Raw genomic sequence first — 23013 nt, 5'->3', positions numbered from 1 at the left:
TACCGGGCCACAAATTAGGGCTCAACCAATACCAAAAGATTGAAATTATGCCCTGCATACTCTCAGACCACAATGCTTTGAAACTGGAACTCAACCACACGAAAAAGTTTGGAAGGAATTCAAACACTTGGAAGCTAAAGACCATCCTGCTCAAAAATGTTTGGGTCAACCAGGAAATCAAAGAAGAACTTATACAATTCATGGAAACCAATGAGAATGAAGACACATTGGTTCAAAACCTGTGGGATACGGCAAAGGCAGTCCTAAGGGGAAAATAAATAGCCATCGAAGCCTCACTCAAAAAACCCGAAAAATCCAGAATACACCAGCTCTATTTACACCTTAAAGAACCAGAAAATCAATAAAAAATTAAGCCCACAAAATAAGGGAAATAATCAATATTAGAGCAGAGACCAAGGAGCTAGAAATTAGAGATACAGTAGAATACATCAACAGAAATAGAAGCTGGTTCTTTGAAGGAATTAATAAGATCAATAAAACACTGGCTAAAGTAATCCAAAAGAAAAGAGAGAGGACCCAAATTAATAAAATTATTAACGAAAAGGGAGAGATCATGACTAACACCAAGGAAATAGAAACAATCATCAGAAATTATTATCAACAGTTTTATGTCAATAAGTTAGGTGCCTAGACAAAATACATGCATTCCTGGAAACCTATAAATTCCAGGACTGAAACAGGAAGAAATTGATAACTTGAATAGACCAATATATTCTATTATTGAGATTGAAGCAGTGATCAAAAAGCTCCCAAAAACAAGAGCCCAGGAACTGAAGGATTCCCCAGAGAATTTTACCAAACATTCAAAGAATACATAATACCTATTCTTCTGAAGCTGTTTCAAAAAAAATAGAAACAGAAGGAAAACTTACATACTCTTTCTATGAATCCAGCATTACCCTGATCCCTAAACCAGGCAAAGATGCCATCAAAAAGGAGACTTTCAGCCCAATATCCCTGATGAATATGGATGCCAAGATTTTCAACAAGATTCTAGCTAATAGGATCCAACAGTACATTAAAAAGATTATCCACCATGACCAGGTGGGATTTATCCATGGCATGCAAGGGGTGGTTCAACATTCGCAAATCAGTCAATAGATTGACTAATCAATAGAAAAAATCAGTAAGAAAAGAGAGAAGAGCAACATGGTCCTCTCGATTTCTCTGATGTAGAAAAAGCATTTCACAAAACACAGCATCTGTTTCTGATTAAAAGTCTTCAAAGGATGGGGATAGAGGGAACATTCCTCAACTTCATAAAATCTATCTATGAAAAACCCACAGTGAAAATCATTCTCAATGTTGAAAAGCTGACAGACATCCTTTAGAGACAAGGAACATGACAAGTATGTCCATTCTCACCACTGTTGTTCAATATAGAACTAGAAGTCCTTGCAACAGCAATCAGACAACCAAAATAAATAAAAGGTATTCATATAGGTAAAGACGTCAAACTGTCTCTTATTTACAGGCGACATGATATTTTATATGGAAAACCCAAAAGACTCCACTGCCAAACTACTAGAACTCATATAGCAATTCAGTAATGTGGCAGGATACAAAATCAATGTACAGAAATTAGTTGATTTCTTATATACTAACAATGAAAATATAGAAAGGGAAATTAGAGAATTGATTCCATTTACTATCACACCAAGAATCATAAGATACCTTGGAATAAACCTAACCAAAGAGGTAAAGGATCTGTACTGAAGGAACTACAGAACACTCATGAAAGAAATTGAAGACACGAAAAGATGGAAAAGCATGCCATGCTCATGGATTGGAAGAATAAACATTGTAAAAATGTCTCTGCTGCCCAGAGAAATCTATACTTTCAGTGCCATCCCAATTAAAATTCCACCAGCATTTATCAAAGTGGTGGAACAAACAATCCTAAAATATGTATGGAACTAGAAACGACCCAGAATTGCTTAGGAAATGTTGAAAAAGAAAAACAAAACTGGGGGCACCTTATTGCTCAATTTTCAGCTTTACTATAAAGCTGTGATTACCAAGACAGCATGGTACTGGCACAAGAACAGACACACAGATAAGTGGACCAGAGTACAGAGTCCAGATATGGACCCGTAACTCTATGGTCAAATAATCTTTGACAAAGCAGGAAAAAGTAGTCAGTGGAACAAAGACAGTCTCTTCAATGCATAGTGCTGAGGAAATTGGACAGCTATGTGTAGAAGAATGAAACTCAACCATCCTCTTACATGTGTAGAAGAATGAAACTCAACCATTCTCTTACATCATACACCAAGATAAACTCGAAATGATTAAAAGACCTAAATGTGGGGCAGGAAGCTATCAAAATCCTAGAGGAGAATATGGGCAGTAACCACTTCGATATCAGCCTCAGCAACTTCTTGCAAGACATGTCTCAAAAGCGAAGATTAACTTTTAGGACATCATCAAGATCAAAAGTTTCTGCAGAGCAAAGGAAACAGTCAACAAAACAAAGAGGCAACCCACGGAATGGGAGAAGATATTCGCAAATGGCACTTCAGGTAAAGGGCTAATATCCAAGATCTATAAAGAATTCCTCAAATTCAACACTCAAGAAACAGATAATCACATCTAAAAATGGGCAGAAGATACAAACAGACACTTCTCCAAAGAAGACATACAAATGGCTAATAGCCAAATGAAGAAATATTCATCCTCATTAGCCATCCAGGAGATTCAAATCAAACAGATTATTCAGATACCACCTTACACCAGTTAGAATGGACAAAATTAACGGATAGGAAATAACAAGTTTTGGAGAGGATGTGTAGAAAGAGAACCCCTCTTACACTGTTGGTGAGAATGCAAGTTCGTGCAGCCACTTTGAAAAACAGTGTGGAGATTCCTTCAGAAATTAAAAATAGAGCTACCTTATGACCCTGAAACTGCACTACTGGGTATTTACCCCAGAGATACAGATTTAGTAAAAAGAAGGGCCATCTGTACCCCAATGTTCATAGCAGCAATGACCACAATCGCCACACTGTGGAAAGAGCCAAGATGCCCTTCAACAGACACATGGATAATGAAGACATGGTCCCTATATATAATGGAATTTTACTCCTTCATCAGAGAGGATGAATACCCAACTTTCGTATCAACATGATGGTACTGGAGGAGATTGTGCTGAGTGAAGTAAATCAAGCAAAGAGAGTCAATTATCATATGGTTTTACTTACTTGCAGATCATAAGGAATAACACGGAAGACATTGAGAGATGGAGAGAAGTGAGTTTGGGAAATCAGAGGGGGAGACAAACCATGAGACACTGTGAACTCTGAGAAACAAATCGAGAGTTTTGGAAGGGAGGTGGTGGGGGGTTGGGTGAGCCTGGTGGGGGTATTAAGGAGGGCACAAAGTATATGGAGCACTGGGTGTGGTGCATAAACAATGAATCTTGAAACACTGAAAAAATAAAATTAAATTAAAAAAAAAACAAAAAACATTAATTTGTTTTATAAGTTAGTGTACTTACCATTTCAGTTACTTACATAAATGTAAATGGTTAAAGTACCACACATATTTCAATATAGGCATTTGTTCTAGAATGTGTCAAAATATAACTAGTTATTGTGGAGGCTCTAATTAAGATTCTGATTTCTGGGACAAGATGGCGGGGAAGTAGGAGGAGGTGCCCTTTCAACCTGTACCCTAAAGTGAGCTGATTACCTACCAAAGAACTCCAATCACCCATGAAATCAGCCTGAGATCAGAATTATACACGTCTGGATCTCTACGGGGGCAGAAGACACCAGTGGGCAGGTAAAGCGGAGTGGGAACATCGGACTGAGATTGGAAGATAAATAAAAGGGGGAGGGAGCCACCAGAAGTGACCCATTGGAAAGTAATACCCCAATATGAGAATGCCCTGCATATGGGGACCAGCAATAACTGGTCAATTTTGGGATTTTATAGTTTCCCAGGAATGCATCCATTTCATCTAGGATGCTTAGCTTAGTGTCATAGAACTGTTGATAATAAGTTCTGATGATTGTTTCTAATTCCTTGCTGTTAGTTGTTCTCTCCCTTTTCATTCATAATCTTGTGAATTTGGGCTTTCTCTCTTTTCTTTTGGATTAGTGTGGCCAATGGTTTATCAATCTTATTGATTCTTTAAAAAAAGCCAGCTTGTAGTTTCATTTATACATTCTACTGTATCTCAGGTTTCTACCTCATTGATCTTAGCTCTAATCTTGATTATTTCCTTTCTTATGTGTGGAGCTGGTTTGATTTGTTGTTGATTCTCCAGTTCTTTAAGGTGTAGAGATAGCTGGTGTGTTCTGGATTTTTCAATTTTTTTGAGGGAGGCTTGGATGGCTATGAATTTCTCCATTAGGACCGCCTTTGCTCTATCCCATGGGCTTTGGACCGAAGTGTCTTCATTCTCATTGGTTTTCATGAATTGTTTCAGATCTTCTTTGATCTCCTGGTTGATCCAAGCACTCTTAAGCAAGGTGGTCTTTAGTTTCCAGGTGTTTGAGTTCCTTCTGAACTTTTCCTTGTGATTGAGCTCAAGATTTAAAGCATTGTGATCTGAGAATGTGCAGGGAATAATCTCAGTCTTTTGGTATCATTTCAGTCCTGGTTTGTGACCCAGTATGTGGTCTATTCTTAAGAAGGTTCCATGTGCACTTGAGAAGAATGAGTATTCTGTTGTTTTAGGGTTGAATGTTCTGTATATATCTATGAGGTCCATCTGGTCCAATGTGTCATTCAATGCTCTTGTTTCTTTATTGATTTTCTGCTTCGGTGATCTGTCTATTTCTGAGAGATGTGTGTTAAGATCTCCTACTATTAATGTATTCATATCAATATGACTCTTTATCTTGATTAACAGTTTTCTTATGTAATTGGCTGCTCCCATACTGGGGGCATAGATATTTACATTTGTTAGATCATCTTGGTGGGTAGCCCTTTTAGAAATGAAGTAGTGTCTTTCTGTATCTCTGACTACAGTCTTTAGTTTAAAATCTAATTTATCTGATATGAGAATTGCTACCCTGACCTTCTTTTGAGGACCATTTGCATGAAAGATGCTTTTCCATCCGTTCACTTTCAGTCTGGGTGTATATTTAGGTTCAAAATGGGTCTCTTGTAGACAACATATGGATGGGTCCTGTCGTTTTATCCAATCTGCAACCTTGTGTTGTTTTATGGGCACATTTAGGCCATTCACATTGAGAGTGATTATTGATAGATACGTTTTTATTGACATCATGTTACCTTTGAAGTATTTCTTTCTGTAGATTGTCTCTATATCTGTTCAATGCTATTCTTAAGACTTTTCCTATTTGATGGAACCCCCCCTTAATATTTCCTGCAGTGTCAGCTTGGTAGTCGCATAAGCTTTTAAGCCTTGTCAGTATTGGAAACTCTTTATCTCTCCATCCATTTTGAATGTCAGTCTTGCTGGATAAAGTATTCTTGGCTGCATGTTCTTCTCATTTAGTGCCCTGAATATATCTTGCCAGCCCTTTCTGGCCTGCCATGTCTCTGTGGACAGGTCTGACGTTATTCTGATGGGCTTTCCTCTGTAAGTAAGGAGACTCTTTGTCCTAGCTACTTTCAAGGGATTATATCCACAATTACGATTCCTCAATTTGACTATCAGGTTTCTTGATGATTTTTTGGAATCTATAATCTTGTGTGGAGACCGTTCAGCCTCTAGTACATGAACATTGGTTCCATTCGCAAAATTGGGAAAATTTTCATGAAGACCTTGTACCACTTTATCTTCTAGACTTCTTTCTTTCTCTTCCCTTCAGGGATTCCAATAATTCTGACATTGGAACGTTTCATGGCATCATTTATTTACCTGATTCTGTTTTCGTGGCTTCTAAGCTGTTTGTTCCAGGCTTCCTCTTGATCCTGTCTCTCCATCTGTTTGTTTTCCAGATCACTAATTCTATCTTCTGTCTCAGTTACCCTAGCTTTGAGAGAATTTAGATTAGATGGCAAGTCATTGACAGCATTGTGAACCTCATCCCTGGTTGCTTTCAATTCTGCCCTAACATTGTGAACACCATCTCTGGTCGCTTTCAGTTCGGCCCTAATCAATTCCATTTGGTCATCCATGGCTTTCTCTAACCTAGCTATTGCCTGGATAATTGTTAGCCTGAATTCTCTTTCTCATATATTGTCTATGTAGATAGATGTTATCTCTGTTGCAGAAGGTCCATCCTCTGTATTTTTCTTCTGTTGGGCATTCCTCCTCCTAGTCATTTTGGTGAGAGATGACTGAATGGATGTAGCTGGATATATTGACTGTTGTGCAGTCTAGGTGCACCTTGGAACATTTCTGAGCAATCAGGAATCCCCACCCAAACGAGAGAAAAAAGAAAAGAAAAAGAAAAAAAAAGAGAGTGAGAGAGACAGGAAAGAAAGGTAAGATAAGAGAAGGTTCAGCTCAAATGGGCCCCAAGGTAAGATTTATGAAGTATACAAACAAAAACAGACAAACAAAAAGACTGATAAAAGTATATGACACGAGAAAAAAAATATATGCAAATAAAGGAAGAACCTCATCAAAAAGAACCCAAAGTATAAGATTTATATACTATCAGAACAAACACAAAAACATAGAAACAGTGGTGGAAGAAAAAGATGGGAGAGTGGTTATAATTTCTCAGTGTGGGCGAGGATGGTTGTTTTGTTTTTTCCTGAATGTATCTTTATATCTTTGTTAAAGGACTCAACATTCCTAAGATAAAGGGGGATTAAAAATTGGTTTTCCGGGCGCCTGGGTAGCTCAGTGGGTTAAGCCGTTGCCTTCGGCTCAGGTCATGGTCTCAGGGTCCTGGGATCGAGTCCCGCATCGGGCTCTCTGCTCAGCAGGGAGCCTGCTTCCCTCTCTCTCTCTCTCTCTGCCTGCCTCTCCATCTACTTGTGGTTTCTCTCTGTCAAATAAATAAATAAAATCTTTAAAAAAAATTGGTTTTCCTATAGAGGTAGTATTGATTGGGGAAAGGGGATTAACTTTGAAGTTTTACTCTGTATGAATATTAGAAAATAAAAATAAAAAATAAACTAGATGAAACTAAACTAAAATTTAAAAAAAAGTAATTTAAAAAATAGAAATGCAAAAGAAAACACAGGTGTACGCATCAAAAAGTTCAGGTTAGAAGGTTATTATGGAATTTGATGTGCTGGACATCTCACTGTGATGGTAAATAGGTTAAGAAATTTTTTATATTAAAAAAAATGAGCCTGAATAGTGGGAACGAATTAGAACTAAAAGTTGTCCTATGAAGTAGTGATGGTTGTTCTCTTGTGGTCCTTTTTTTTTTTTTTTTTCCTGTTTAGTTTTCTGGGGGAGGGACCTGCCACGTGGTTTTTTAGTCAATGATGTTCCCTGAGTTAAGTCTTCCCACCCCCCTCAATGGGGTGGGTTCTGAGGAAACCGGTTTTTTCAGGCTTTTGTTCTCTGGAGATTTTCATGTTTGTTCACTTTTCTTTTTCTCTCACCTTGACTGCTTTTGATGGTTTTTGTAGGTTTAGAGGAAAGCAAACTGCACCCTGACCTCTCTTTCAGAGAGAAGCCTGTTTTCTCTCCTGTGGGTGCTGCAGAGCCTGTATAAGTTCCCCCTTGGCTGCTGGCAGAGCAGGTTCCGAGTCGTGGTCCCTGGGGATGCAGGATCTTCTGCTTGTACCCAAAACCACTTCACGGGTGGGTGTATGGGCAGCTGCAGACTGCCAGAAAGGTTCCAAGCAGCAATCACACACTGAGGTTTTCCCACTGGCCCAGGCGTGGAGTGCCTGGTCTTTCTGGGTCTAAGAGCGCCTGGCTTGTGCGCACCTCTCTCAGGGGAGGCTATGGGTTACCCGTGCATTTCAGGCTCTGAGAGCGGGCTGGGCCTTCACGCACCTCTCTCAGGGGAGAGTTTGGGGGTGCGTGCACGTCTCAGGCTCTGAAACAATGGCGCGGGTCAAAGAGCACCGGGTGGGCCTTCACGCCCCTCTTTCAGGGGAGGGTGAGGGGTGCACGTGTCTCAGGCTCTGCAGCATGGCTTGGTGTTCTGCCCTCTTGTGAGGCTCCCAGCCCCGCACAGGAGCCAGACCCCACGCAATCTCGGGCGCGTTGGCGGCTCAGGGACCAAGACCTGGTTTCTCTGCCACACTCTCTCTGGCTCAGCACCAGGGGAGGCTGTCCTGGGTCCGGGGACTTAAGGACCTGTCCCTAGCCATCCTGATTCCCACAATTTCCCTCCCGCGATCATTTGCTCTTTTTGAGGGCTTTCAACCTGTCTCCAGTTAATGCTGGTCCCCAGACACAGGGCACTCTCGTATTAGGGGTATTACTTTCCAATCGGTCGCCTCTGGTGGCTCCCTCCCCCTTTTGTTTATCTTCTGATACCAGTCCAACATTCCCACTCTGCTTTACCTGCCCACTGGCGTATTCTGCCCCTATAGAGATCCAAACATGTATAATTCTGATCTCAGGCTGATTTCATGGGTGATCGGAGTTCTTGGATAGGTAATCAGCTCACTTTAGAGTACAGGTTGAGATGGCACGTCCTCCTCCTTCCCCGCCATCTTGTCTCTCTAAATTCAAATAAATAAATTCTTAAAAAAGGTCACTGTATAAAGTATTAAGTATTTGTCTAAATAATTTTTAAAATTTTCTATTTGCCTTTTAATTTTGTTGTTATTAATGTTTATTTAAGTTTTGAAATCTGTTGATTTTTTTCTTTAAGAATTAAAAAGCCCTTCCATTTTTCAAGATCAATTATAAATTTATTTATATTTTCTTCTATATGTTTTGGTATCATTTTTTATAGTTCACTTTTTAAATCATGTGGAAATTATTTGATGTATGGCATGTGGTAAGGATCTAACCTGATTTCTTTTTAAATTGTGAGCTTAAGTTCTCAATACCCTTTGTTTAAAAGCATGTACTTCACCCATTGGTTTTGAATTATGTCATTTATCATAAATTGTTGATATTCTAGTATCTTATTCTGGTCTATAAATTCTGCTGCAAAGATATACCTACAAATTCCTTCATCTCTACTCATGGTAAATTGTATTATTCCAAATATATAATCTATCCTTGGTGATAAGATTATAAATTCACATCTTTCGCCATGAACTTTGCAGTGCCCTCCCACTCTTTTTCTGGGCGTGGCCATGTGACTTACTTTGGCCAATACAATTTTAGGAAATGTGTTTTCAGACTTGGGCTTACTCTCTTTAAGTTCTGGGACTGCCAAGAGAAGAGCACACTCAGGTTACCCTGCTACATCCAGGAGGAGAATGCAAGACAAATAGAAGCTGCTTTCACCAAGCTACCCTACCTAGGCTTACCTTGGGTTAGCTAAACTTTATTCAATATACATATGTTTAGGGAATCCCAGTCAATATCCTGAATAGCCTGAACTATACTATATTAGCCAATTCCCAATTCACAACCATATAAGCTAAATAAATTCCAGTAAGATTTTTGTGGTTTCTCATTATATACTAATAACTAACTCAATAATAAATTTTACTCTATGATAAGATGTTGACTTATTTTATTTATTTTTTACTTTGCAAAAGTATTTTATAGCTGTTCTTGGCTGTATATCCTGGTTTGCTTAATAATGTAATTATTTGTGTGCATATATTACCTTTTACCTGGAACTAGTCTGACTTGAAAGATGGTTGAAAACAGATATCAATTTATTCATTTTTTAGTAGTACCCATGACAATACCTAGCTTAGAACTTCTTTGTTAATAATGATAATCAATACCTAGTCATTGCTGAATTAAACTAAAATTCTTCAAGATCCAGAAGTACATAGTGAATCCCTACATTATCATTTACTTTATTACCTATAATGAAACTTAGAATGTTTGGTGCCATATAGATGGAGCCTATATTTATATGGGTTTATTTTATTCTATAGTCTCTTCTCCATAGTAAAAATTGTTATTACAGTTTATATCAAATGGCATATGCTACCTTGGGTTATCACAATATTCATAATATAGAAGCTACATAAAGAGTTTTCTCATTTTGTTTGTCAATTTTACTATAACTTACTGTCTTTCAACTTACTCTGAAATCTCTCATACTTCCCTATTTTTACTTCAAGAAACTAATATTTGGATATATATGAAGGGACTTGAAGCAAGTGGAGAACTCTGATTCAGTGCAGTAAGAATGTTTGCAAATTTTTCATAGGGTTTTAGTGACCTCATATGTAATGCTTTCAAATGATATCAAAGTAAATTCATTATACATAACATGTGAATTGAAAGTCAAAATTGCCTGGCTTTTGATTTTGTCTAAGGGGGAAAGAAAAAGGACAAACTGTCAAGGCTTAGTGAATATATCATCAATGTAATGTGATATTCTTGAGTGGAAATGTATTTTTAATATTTTTACCAGGATTTCTTGGAACCATCTTCTCCTTAATATTTATCCCACTAGAGACCTTATTAATGCTACTTTATCTTTCAGCAGAACATTCCTTTTTTTCCATCTGTCACTGGGGCATTTTAATTGCCTCTACAGATCTGCAATACAACTAAATATTTTCTGAGGCAACCTATAATAGATGGTTCTGCTGTTGTGTGTAATCATTTCCATTAAATATTATAGTGAAACTGAATTATGATTGTTATATTATGTGTATTATATATTTATATTATATAATTACATATTATAAATAATATATATTAAATCCTTTTTCATTTAGGAAGCCCCATTAATTTATGTTTGTATTTAATAAAACTAACTCTTAAATAATTTGCCTAGTTTTTAAATGTGTTGCCCCAAAAATAAGGGAGTTAGAAAGAAGTAACTAAATTACTAGTGTAACAATGGCTCTTTCAAGACATTCTAGCCTTATGGCTTATGGTGTGTGAGAAACATGTAACTTCCCTAATTTTTTCTCAAAGAAAAGTCCAGTTTTTCTCATGACCTGTGCAGGTCGTATGTCCTTATCCAAGTCACTTAACATCTCTGGGCATCTGCTTTTTAATTTTTTATTTTCTAAACTAACTGTCTTACTTTGTATACAGTAAAAGGAGGTAGCTACATTACTTTAGTAAAGTTTCTCCTGAGATATTTACAGTAAAATCATTATAAAAGTATATATTAAGATAGAGTTAATATACCATTTTCCTCCTGTCTCCTGTTCCATATAAATCTACCTGACTCTTTGTAATGAATATAAATGGCCTCTTGAAATTATCTCCATCTGACAGACGAATATGGTGAAACAAGGGTGTCTGTAGCACAATGTCTATCATATAAGCCAACACTTAACAAAACGCTTTTGGTATCAATTTTTCACTTCCAGGAATAGAACTCGCTGACCTAATAATGAGATTCCTGGTTACACATTGCATTAGCAATAATATTTGCAAAAACTGGTGCTAAAATATCTCCAATAAGAAAGCATTTATCTTTAGTTTATCATTCATAGAAATATGCTGAGGAAAAGACATCTTCAGGCAGAAAATATACTTCCACCTTTAGCTGAAAAGGTAGTCTGTCGACAGCTACACACAGGCAGATATGATAATTACTGAAATAGTTGAAGAAAAATTCTATTATTAAGACTGAAAAATTTTGACCACTGTCATTAATTAAACAAATGAACAAACAAACAAACAAGATTCTCTTTTCTCTCTCTTCCCAAAATTGTTGCCATGTTGAGAGCATAAACAATCACCATTTCCCTTAGTTCTATTAATCTGCCCATATACTTATCCATATCTTCCAACAATAACTTCCTTTTCCTTCTCTTTCTATTCTTGATAAAAAATAATATGCCCTACTTACTTTTAAGGTTTATCATGAATGGAGAACATCTAATACACAGCCAGGTCATGATTTTATGGCAGAAAATAATGGGTCAGAATCAAGAGCTAGCTAATAAGAGACACAATCTAAAAACACAGAACCAGGGAATGAGGGAATTGAGTTTTAATACAAAAGGAAAAGTAACAAGTCAAATCAAGGGACAAAATAACAATGGTCACTAAGGATATCAGAATAGAGTAAAAGTTGTTAGATGGTCACTTTCCTCTTATCTCCATACTGTTAGACATTAATTTGCCTCTTTATATGAGCACTGAGGACAACTGACCCCAGTTCTGAGTTGATGTCAAATAAAGGGCAGATGTGGTTCTCTACATAAGGGTCTACAACTGTACATTGGATCTTTGGCATCAGATGATAATTATGGAGGTTTGAAGGCAAGTACAGAGACTGAAAGACTACGAATGATCTATTCTGATTTCATGTTTCTCAGGACTTCTACTACTTCTCCTTTCTTGGTTTAACACATTTTATATGAAGAATGTGTAATACGAAATATTTTTAATGGTGAAGAAAGTTAAACTGGCTTTCCCATATTTGGAAACATAGTCTGCATAGGATTATTCCATAACAACATGACTAAAGCCCAAGTTGGTGAAAAATTACTTTCAGATGGTTATGAAGATAATGCTGTGGAGAAGCCCTCATCTGAATGAATATGTTAGTCATCATATACACCAGAACAATGTTTTAAATGTTTTCTGGAAAAGTGCTCTAAAAGTAGAGGGCAGCATATTCTAAGAATGATAATTGTTGAATTCATCATAATCTTAAGAACAAACAAAAGAAAGAAAAAAAGGAGAGTGTGATAATTAGAAGAATATTATTTTAATCAGATTGCCTTTGATAAAAAGGATTGGTGCTTTCTTTTAATCATTAATATAAAAATTTCTGAGATGTTACCTTTTCATTTTTGACAAGTTGATATTTTTTACCTTGCATATCAGGTTGTCCAGTGTAGGGACATATCAATGTGATATGAAATTATGTGCATAAAAAGTTAAATTTCTTGCCCATTATCTACATTGACTCATCTAACACCATAATCCACATATTTGGCGGTATCAGGGAAATGCTCCATTGTCATCCATACCACATACCTCCTGGCTTCTGAGACTGCAGGACCATTAGAGTAATAGCTGCCCCTACTTGTATCACTTTAACTCCTTATCTTAGAAAAGGAGAAAATAAATGAAGGTGGTTGTCACAAAAACTCTTGGATCCCTCTGTTTAGTCTTTGCTTCTTACAAATACTTCACAAGTCACTTGGGGCAAAGAGCAAATAAAACTACCTTCATAATCTCATCTGAATTCAGCTGGGCCTGAATTTGGTTAATTTAAATGAATGAGAACTTTCAAAGATGGATACAACGCATGAGTAGGGAAAACAATAGGGGGATCCAAGTGGTGAGAAAAAAGTTCATTTGTGCAGACAGAATAAGACCATCCAGAGTGTTCTTTATATTTTTAAATTATTTAAATATAGTCATATGTAATGTTATATTAGTTTTAGGTTCACACCATTGTGATTCCACAATTCTATAAATTATGCAAGGCTCACAATGATAAGTGTGGTTACCATCTGTCACCATAAAATATTACTACAATATTATTAACTCTGTGCCCTATGCTGTACTTTTTAATCTCTGTACCTTATTTATTTTATAACTGGAAGTTTGTACCTCTTTATCCTTATGACCTATTTTGGCCATCCTCTTTTGGCAACCACTGATTTCTTCTCTGTAATTCTGAGTCTTGTTTCTGTTTCATTTCTTTGTTCATTTGTTTTGATTTTTAGATTCCATGTGTAAGTGACATCATATGGTATCTGTGTTTCTCTGACTGACTTATTTCATTTAGCATATCTTCTAGGTACATCCATGGTGATACAAATTATAAGAGTTCATTCATTTTTATGGCTGAGTAATATTCCATTATAAGTATATAGCATATTTACTTTATTTATTCATCCATCAATGGACACTTGGGTTACATCTTTATCTTGGCTACTGTAAGTAATGGTGCAATAAACATAGCGGTGCATATATCATTTGAAACTAGTTTTATGATTTTCTTTGGGAAAATACTTACATACTGTTTATACTGTTTCCCACAGTGGCTCTACCAGGTTACATTCTCATCAACAGTAAATGAGGGTGTCCCTTTTCTCCACATCCTAGACAGCATTTGTTATTTATTATCTTTTTGCTACAAGTCATTCTAACTGGTGTGAGGCGATATCTCATTGAGGTTTTGATTTACATTTTTTTTGTGTGACAGTACCATACTATTTTGATTACTATAGCTTAGTATTATATATTGAAATATGGGATTGTGATACATCCAGATTTGTTCTTTCTCAAGATTGCTTTGGCTACTCAGGGTCTTTTGTGGTTTCAAACAAATTTGGGGATAATTTGTACTAGTTGTGTGAAAAATACTATAGGAATTCTGATGAGGATTGCATTAGCTCTATAGATTGCTCTATAGATTGCTTTGGGTAATATGGACATTTTAAAAAGGCTGATTTTTTCCAATCCATGAACATAGTATATCTTTCCATTTGTGCCATCTTTAATTTCTTTCTTCAATGATTTATAGTTATCAGAATAATTCTTTCACCTCTTCTGTTAAATTTATTCCCAGGTAGAGGGGTGGAGTCAAGATGGTGGAGAAGTAGCAGGCTGAGACTACTTCAGGTAGCAGGAGATCAGCTAGATAGCTTATCTAAAGATAGCAAACACCTACAAATCCAACAGATCGAAGAGAAGAAGAACAGCAATTCTAGAAACAGAAAATTAACCACTTTCTGAAAGGTAGGACTGGCAGAGAAGTGAATCCAAAGCAACGGGAAGACAGACTGTGGAGGGAGGGCCCAGCTCCCAGCAAGCAGCAGAGCAACGGAGCACAAAATCAGGACCTTTTAAAGTGTGTTTCACTGAGGGACATCACTCCAGAGGCTAAACCAGAGTGAAGCCCATGCGGAGTCAGCATGGCCTCAGGACCTGCAGGGTCACAGAAGGATCGGGGGTGTCTGAGTGTCACAGAGCTTGCAGGTATCAGAACGGAAAAGCTGGCTACAGAGACAGAGCTGAGGAGTGAGCTCTCAGCTTGGGGTTACCTTGAACCGGTCGCAGGCTCGGTGAGCTTGGAGCGTGGTTAGAGGCCAGGGAGACAGGAGTAATTGGGCGCTATTCTCTGAGGGTGCACTGAGGAGTGGAGCCCCGAGCTCTCGGCTTCTCCGGGCTGGAGACCAGGAGGCCGCCATTTTCATTCCCATCCTCCGGAACTCTATGGAAAGCACTCAGGGAACAAAAGCTCCCAAAAGCAAACCTGAGCAGATTGCTCAGCCCAGCCCCTGGTAAGGGTGCTGCAATTCCGTCTCAAAGACACTTGAGAATCACTACAACAGGCCCCTCCCCCAGAAGATCAACAAGAAATCCAGCCAGGACCAAGTTCACACACCAAAGAGGGAAGTTTCAATACCAAGGAGAACAGCGGAATTCCAGAAGAGGAGAAAGCAAAGCCCGGAACTCATGGCTTTCTCCCCAAGATTCTTCAGTCTCACAGTTAATTTAATTTTTTTTTCTTCTTCAATATTTTCCTCTTCTGCTAATTTTTTTTTAACGTTTACCCTTTTCCTTTTTAACGTTTTTTAACTAGTTTATCTAACATATATATATATATATATATATATATATATATATATATATATTTTCTTTCTTTTTTATATTTTTTCTTTATTCATTTTATTTTTTTTAATCATTTTTAAAATTAAATTTATTTTTTATTTATTTTCAGAATAACGGTGTTCATTATGTTTTCCCCACACCCAGTACTCCATGCAATCCATGCCCTCTATAATACCCACCACCTGGTACCCCAACTTCCCACACACCCGCCAATTCAGACCCCTCAGATTGTTTTTTAGCGTCCATAGTCTCTCATCGTTCATCTCCCCTTCCAATTTCCCCCAACACCCTTCTCCTCTCTAACTCCCCATTTCCTCCATGCTATTTGTTATGCTCCACAAATAAGTGCAATCATATGATAATTGACTCTCTCTGCTTGACATATTTCACTCAGCATAATCTCTTCCAGTCCCATCCATGTTGCTACAAAAGTTGGGTATTCATCCTTTCTGATGGAGGCATAATATTCCATAGTGTATATGGATCACATCTTCCTTATCCATTCATCCCTTGAAGGGCATCTTGGCTCTTTCCAGAGTTAGGTAACCGTGGCCATTGCTGCTATAAACATTGGGGTACAGATGGCCCTTCTTTTCACTACATCTGTATATTTGGGGTAAATACCCAGGAGTGCAATCGCAAGGTCATAGGAAAGTTCTATTTTTAATTTCTTGAGAAATCTCCACACTGTTTTCCAAAGTGGCTGCACCGACTTGCATTCCCACCAACAGTGTAAAAGGGTTTCCCTTTCTCCACACCTCTCCAACATATGTTTCCTGTCTTGTTAATTTTGGCCGTTCTAACTGGTGAAAGGTGATATCTCAATGTGGTTTTAGTTTGTATCTCCCTGATGGCTAGTGATGATGAACATTTTTTCATATGTCTGATAGCCATTTGTATATCTTCATTGGAGAAGTCTGTGTTCATATCTTCTGCCTATTTTTTTGATATGCTTGTCTGTTTTGTGTGCGTTGAGTTTGAGAAGTTCATTATAGATCCTGGATATCAACCTTTCGTCTGTACTGTCATTTGCAAATATCTCCTCCCATTCCATGGGTTGCCTCTTTGTTTTTTTGACGGTTTCCTTTGCTGTGCAGAAGCTTTTGATTTTGATGAAGGCCCAAAAGTTTATTTTTGCTTCAGTTTCCTTTGCTTTTGGAGTCATATCTTGAAAGAAGTTGCTGTGGCTGATATCGAAGAGATTACTGCCTATGTTCTCCTCTAGGATTCTGATGGATCCTGTCTCACGTTGAGATCTTTTATCCATTTTGAGTTTATCTTTCTGTATGGTGTAAGAGAATGGTCGAGTTTCATTCTTCTACATATAGCTGCCCAGTTTTCCCAGCACCATTTAGAAGATACTGTCTTTTTTCAACTGTATATTTTTTCCTGCTTTGTCGAAGATTATTTGCCCATAGAGTTGAGGGTCCATATCTGGGCTCTCTACTCTGTTCCACTGGTCTATGTGTCTGTTTTAATGCCAGTACCATACTGTCTTGGTGATCACAGCTTTGTAGTAAAGCTTGAAATCAGGTAATGTGATGTCCTCAGTTTTATTTTTGTTTTTCAACATTTCCTTAGATTTTCAGGTTCCCTTCTGGTTCCATACAAATTTTTGGATTATTTGCTCCAGCTCTTTGAAGAATACCGGTAGAATTTTGATCAGAATGGCATTAAAAGTATAGATTGCTCTAGGCACTATAGACATTTTAACAATGTTTATTCTTCCAATTCAAGAGCATGGAACGGTCTTCCATCTTGTTGTGTCTTCTTCAATTTCTTTCATGAGTGTTCTGTAGCTCCTTGAGTACAGATCCTTTACCTCTTTGGTTAAGTTTATTCCCAGGTATCTTATGGTTCTTGGTGCTATAGTAAATGGAATCAATTCTCTAATTTCCCTTTCTGTATTTTCACTGTTAGTGTATAAGAAAGTCACTGATTGCTGTACATTGACTTTGTATCCTGCCACGTTGCTGAATTGCTGTATGGGTTCTAGTAGTTTGGGGGTGGAGTCTTTTGGGTTTTCGATATAAAGAATCATGTCATCTGCAAAGAGAAAGAGTTTGACTTCTTCATTGCCAATTTGGATACCTTTTATTTCTCGTTGTTGTCTGGTTCCTGTTTCTAGGACTTCTAATACTATGTTAAACAAGAGTGGTGAAAGTGGACATCCTTGTCATTTTCCTGATCTCAACGGGAAGGCTGCAAGCTTTTCCCCATTGAGGATGATATTTGTTGTGGGTCTTTCATAGATAGAGTGTATGAAATTCAGGAATGTTCCCTCTATCCTTATAATTTGAAGCGTTTTAATCAGGAACGGATGCTGGATTTTGTCAAATGCTTTTTCTGCATCAATTGAGAGGACCATGTGGCTCTTCTTTCTTTGCATATTAATTTGTTCTATCACATTGATTGATTTGCGAATGTTGAACCATCCTTGTAGACCAGGGATGAATCCCACCTGGTCATGGTGGATGATCTTTTTAATGGGCTGTTGGATCCTGTTTGCAAGGATCTTGTTGAGAATCTTAGCATCCATATTCATTAGTGATATTGGTCTGAAATTCATCCTTTTGGTAGGGTTTTTTTTCCTGGTTTGGGGATCATGGCAATGCTGGCTTCATAAAAAGAGTCTGGAGGTTTTCCTTCTGCTTCAATTTTTTGAAACAGCTTCAGGAGAATAGGTGTTATTTCTTCTTTGAAAGTTTGGTAGAATTCCCCAGGGAATCCGTCAGGTTCTGGGCTCTTGTTTTTTGGAAGATTTTTGATCACCACTTCAATCTCATTAGTAGATATTGGTTTATTCATGTTGTCCGTTTCTTCCTGGTTCAATTTTGGGAGTTTATAGTTTTCCAGGAATGCATCCATTTCCCCTAGGTTGCTTAGCTTATTGGCATATAACTGTTGATAATAACTTCTGATGATTGTTTCTACCTCCTTGGTGTTAGTTGTGATCTCTCCCTTTTCATTCATAATTTTATGAATTTGGGCTTTCTCTCTTTTCTTTTGGATTAGTGTGGCCAATGGTTTATCGATCTTACTGATTCTTTCAAATAAACAGCTTCTAGTTTCATTGATACATTCTTCTGTATCTCTGGTTTCTACCTCATTGATCTCAGCTCTAATCTTGATGATTTCCCTTCTTATGTGTGGAGTTGGTGTGATTTGTTGTTGATTCTCCAGTTCTTTAAGGTGTAGAGACAGCTGCCATGTTCTGCATTTTTCAATTTTTTTGAGGGAGGCTTTGATGGCTATATTTCCCCCTTAGGACCCCCTTTGCTGTACCCCATAGGTTTTGGACTGAAGTGTCTTCATTCTAATTGGTTTACATGAATTGTTTCAGTTCTTCTTTGATCTCCGGGTTGATCCAAGCATTCTTAAGCAAGGTGGTCTTTAGCTTCTGGGTGTTTGAGTTCCTTCCGAACTTTTCGTTGTGATTGAGCTCCAGTTTCAAAGCACTGTGATCTGAGAATATGCAGGGAATAATCTCTGTCTTTTGGTATCGGTTGAGTCCTGATTTGTGACCCAGTATTTGGTCTATTCTTGAGAAGGTTCCATGTGCCCTTGAGAAGAATGAGTATTCTGTTGTTTTAGGGTGGTATGTTCTGTATATATCTCTGAAGTCCATCTGGTCCAGTGTGTCATTCAATGCTCTTGTTTCTTTATTGATTTTCTGCTTTGATGATCTATTTCTGAAAGAGGCGTGTTAAGATTTCCTATTATTAATGTATTCATATCAATATGATTCTTTATCTTGATTAACAATTTTCTTATGTAGTTGGCTTCTCCTATATTGGGGGAATAGATATTTGCAATTGTTAGATCATCTTGGTGGATAGTCCCTTTAAGAATGATGTAGTATCCTTCTGTATCTCTGACTACAGTCTTTAGTTTAAAATCTAATTTATCTGATATGAGAATCACTACCCCAGCCTTCTTTTGAGGCCCATTGGCAAAAAAGATGCTTCTCCATCACTTCACTTTCAGTCTGGGTGTATCTTTAGGTTCAAAATGGGTCTCTTGTAGACCTTATATGTATGGATCCTGTTGTTTTATCCAATCTGCAACCCTGTGCCATTTTATGGGCGCATTATGCCATTCACATTGAGAGTGATTATTGATAGATACGTTTTTATTGACATCGTGTTACCTTTGAAGTATTTCTTTCTGTAGATTGTCTCTATATTTCTGTTCAATGCTATTCTTAGGATTTTTCCTTTTTTATAGAACCCCACTTAATATTCCTGCACTGTCGGATTGGTGGTTGCATAGTCTTTTAAGCTTTGCCTGTCTTGGAAACTCTTTATCTCTACATCCATTTTGAATATCAATCTTGCTGGATAAAATATTCTTGGCTTCAATTTCTTCTCATTTAATTCCCTGAATATGTCTTGCCATCCCTTTTTGGATTGCCAGGTCTCTGTGGACAGGCCTGATGTTATTCTGATGGGCTTTCCTCTGTAAATAAGGAGCCTCTATGTCCTAGCATCCTTCAAGAGATCATACCTACAATTATGATTCCTCAATTTGACTATCAGGTGCCTTGTTTTTTTTTTTTTTTTTTTTTTTTTTGGAATGTATAATCTTGTGTGGAGACCGTTCAGCCTCTAGTACATGAATGCTGGTTCCATTTGCAAGCTTGGGAAAATTTTCATGAAGAACTTGTTCCACTCTATCTTCCAGACTTCTTTCTTTCTCCTCCCTTTCAGGGATTACAATAATTCTGACTTTGGAACATTTCATGGCATCATTTATTTCCCTGGTTCTGTTTTTGTGGTTTCTAAGCTGTTTGTTCCAGGCTTCCTCCTGATCCTTTCTCTCTATCTGTTTGTCCTCCAGATCACTAATTCTATCTTCTGTCTCAGTTATCCTAGCTTTGAGAGAATTTAGATTAGATTGCAACTCATTGAGAGCATTGTGAAGTTCATCCCTGGTAGTTTTCACCTCAGCCCTAACATTGTGATCATCTTGTCTGGTCACATTCAGTTCAGCCCTAATCAATTCCATTTGGTTTTCCGTGGCTTTCTCCAACCTAGCTATTGCCTGGATAATTGTTAGCCTGAATTCTCTTTCTGACATTTTGTCTATGTTGATAGCCGTTAGCTCTGTTCCAAAAGGTCCATCCTCTGTTTTTTTTTCTTCTGTTGGGCATTCCTCCTCCTAGTCATTTTGGTGAGAGGTGACTGAACAGATGTAGCTGGATGTATCGACCGTGGTGCAGTCAAGGTGCACCCTGGAACACTTCTGAGCAATCAGGATTCCCCACCCAAACGAGAGACAAAAGAAAAGATAAAGAAAAAGAGAGAGAGAGAGAGAGACAGGAAATAAAGGGAAGATAAAAGTGAAGGTTCAGCCCAAATGGGCCCCCATGTATGGTTTATTAAGTATATAAACAAAAAGAAACAAAAAGACTGATAAAAGTATATGACACGAGAAAAAAAAATATGCAAATAAAGAAAGAACCTCTACAAAAAGAACCCAAAATATAAGATTTATATATTATCAGGACAAACACAAAAACACGGAAACAGTGGTGGAAGAAAAAGATGGGAGAATGGTTATAAATTCTCAGTGTGGGTGAGGAAGGTTGTTTTGATTCTTCCTGGATGTATCTTCATATCTTTGTTAAAGGATTCAACTTTCCTAAGATAAAGTGGTATTAAAAATTGGTTTACCTATAGGGGTAGTATTGATTGGGGAAAGGGGATTACTTTGAAGTTTAACTCTATATGAATATTAGAAAATAAAAATAAAAAGGAATAAACTAGACTAAACTAAACTAAAATTTAAAAAAGTAATTCAAAAAATAGAAATGTAAAGAAAAACACAGGTTTATGTATCAAAAAGTTCAGGTTTGAAGGTTATTATGGAATTTGATGCACTGGACAGCTCACTGTGATGGTAAATAGGTTAAATATATATATATATATATATATATATATATATATATATATATATATATATATATATATATATATAAAATGAACCAGAATAATGGGAACGAGTTGAAACTAAAATTGTTCTATGAAGTAGTGGTGGTTGTTCTGTTTCATTCTTTTTTTTTTTCTCTTGGTTTGTTTTCTTGGGGAGGGGCCTGCCACGTGGGTTTTCAGTCAATGATGTTCCCTGAGTTACGTCCTCCCACCCCCTTCAAGGGGGTGGGCTCTGAGGAAAGTGTTTTTTTTCAGGCTTTTGTTCGCTGGCAGTTTTTATGTTTGTTCACTTTTTTTTTCTCTCTCACCTTGACTGCTTTTGATGGTTTTTGTAGTTTTAGAGGAAAACAAACTGCACCCTGACCTCCCTCTCAGAGAGAAGCCTCAGTTTGGCTGTGGAGCCCAGATGAGTTCCCCATTTGCCACTTGCAGAGCAGGTTCTGAGTCGTGGTCCCTGGAGACCCAGGATCTTTTGCTTGTACCGAAAACCATGGCAGTGGCGGTAGTCTTGGAGCTCCAGACTGCCAAAGAGTTTCCAAGCAGCGATCGCACAATGAGATTTTTCGGCTGGCCTGGGCTAGGAATGCCTGGTCTTTCTGGGTCTAAGAGTGCCCAGCTTGCGTGCACCTCTTTCAGGGGAGGCTATGGGTCGCACGTGTCTCAGGCACTGAGAATGGGGCGCAGGTCCGAAAGCACCAGGCTGGGCTTTTGCACACCTCTGTCAGGGGAGAGATTGGGATGCGTGTCTTAGGCTCTGAAACAATGGCGCGGGTCAAAGAGCGCCCGCTGGACCTTTGTAACTCTCTCAGGGGAGTGTGAGGGATGGGCACGCGTATCTTAGGCTTTGTAGCAGGGCTCACACGTTCTGCCGTCTGGCGTGGCTCTCATTCCCTCACAGGAGCCAGAACCCACACATTCTCAAGCACGCTGGTGGCTTAGGGACCAAGACCTGGCTTCTCCACCGCACTTTCTCAGGCTCAGCACCAGGTGAGGCTGTCCTGGGCCCTGGGACTTAATATCCTGCCTGTAGCCTCCCCAATTCCCACAATTTCCCACCATGATCCTTTGCTATTTTGGAGTGCTTTCAACCAGACTCCAAGTTAATGCTGGTCCCCAGACACAGGGCACTCTTGGATTGGGGTATGACTTTCCAACTGGTCGCCTCTGGTGGCTCCCTCCCCCTTTTGTTTATCTTCGGGTATCAGTCCATCATTCCCACTCCGCTTTACCTGCCCACTGGTGTCTTCTGCCCCTGTAGAGATCCAGACATGTATAATTCTGATCTCAGGCTGATTTCATGGGTGATCAGAGTTCTTTGGTAGGTAATCAGCTCACTTTAGGGTACAGGTTGAAAAAGCGCCTCCTCCTACTTCCCCGCCATCTTGTCCCCCCTCATTTTTTTTAATTGTTTCTTTTTTTTTTTTCCTGAACATCTTTTTATCCCCTTTCTCCACCCTACGATTTGGGATCTCTTCTGATTTGGTGATTTGGTTAAATGGGGTCTTTGCCACCCTTTTAGTATTTTACTTGCTT

The sequence above is a fragment of the Mustela erminea genome, chromosome X (genome assembly GCF_009829155.1).
Source record: "Mustela erminea isolate mMusErm1 chromosome X, mMusErm1.Pri, whole genome shotgun sequence".
In the NCBI taxonomy this organism is placed as follows: Eukaryota; Metazoa; Chordata; class Mammalia; order Carnivora; family Mustelidae; genus Mustela; species Mustela erminea.
The sequence above is the reverse complement of the archived record's forward strand: the minus strand, read 5'-3'. Positions refer to the sequence as shown.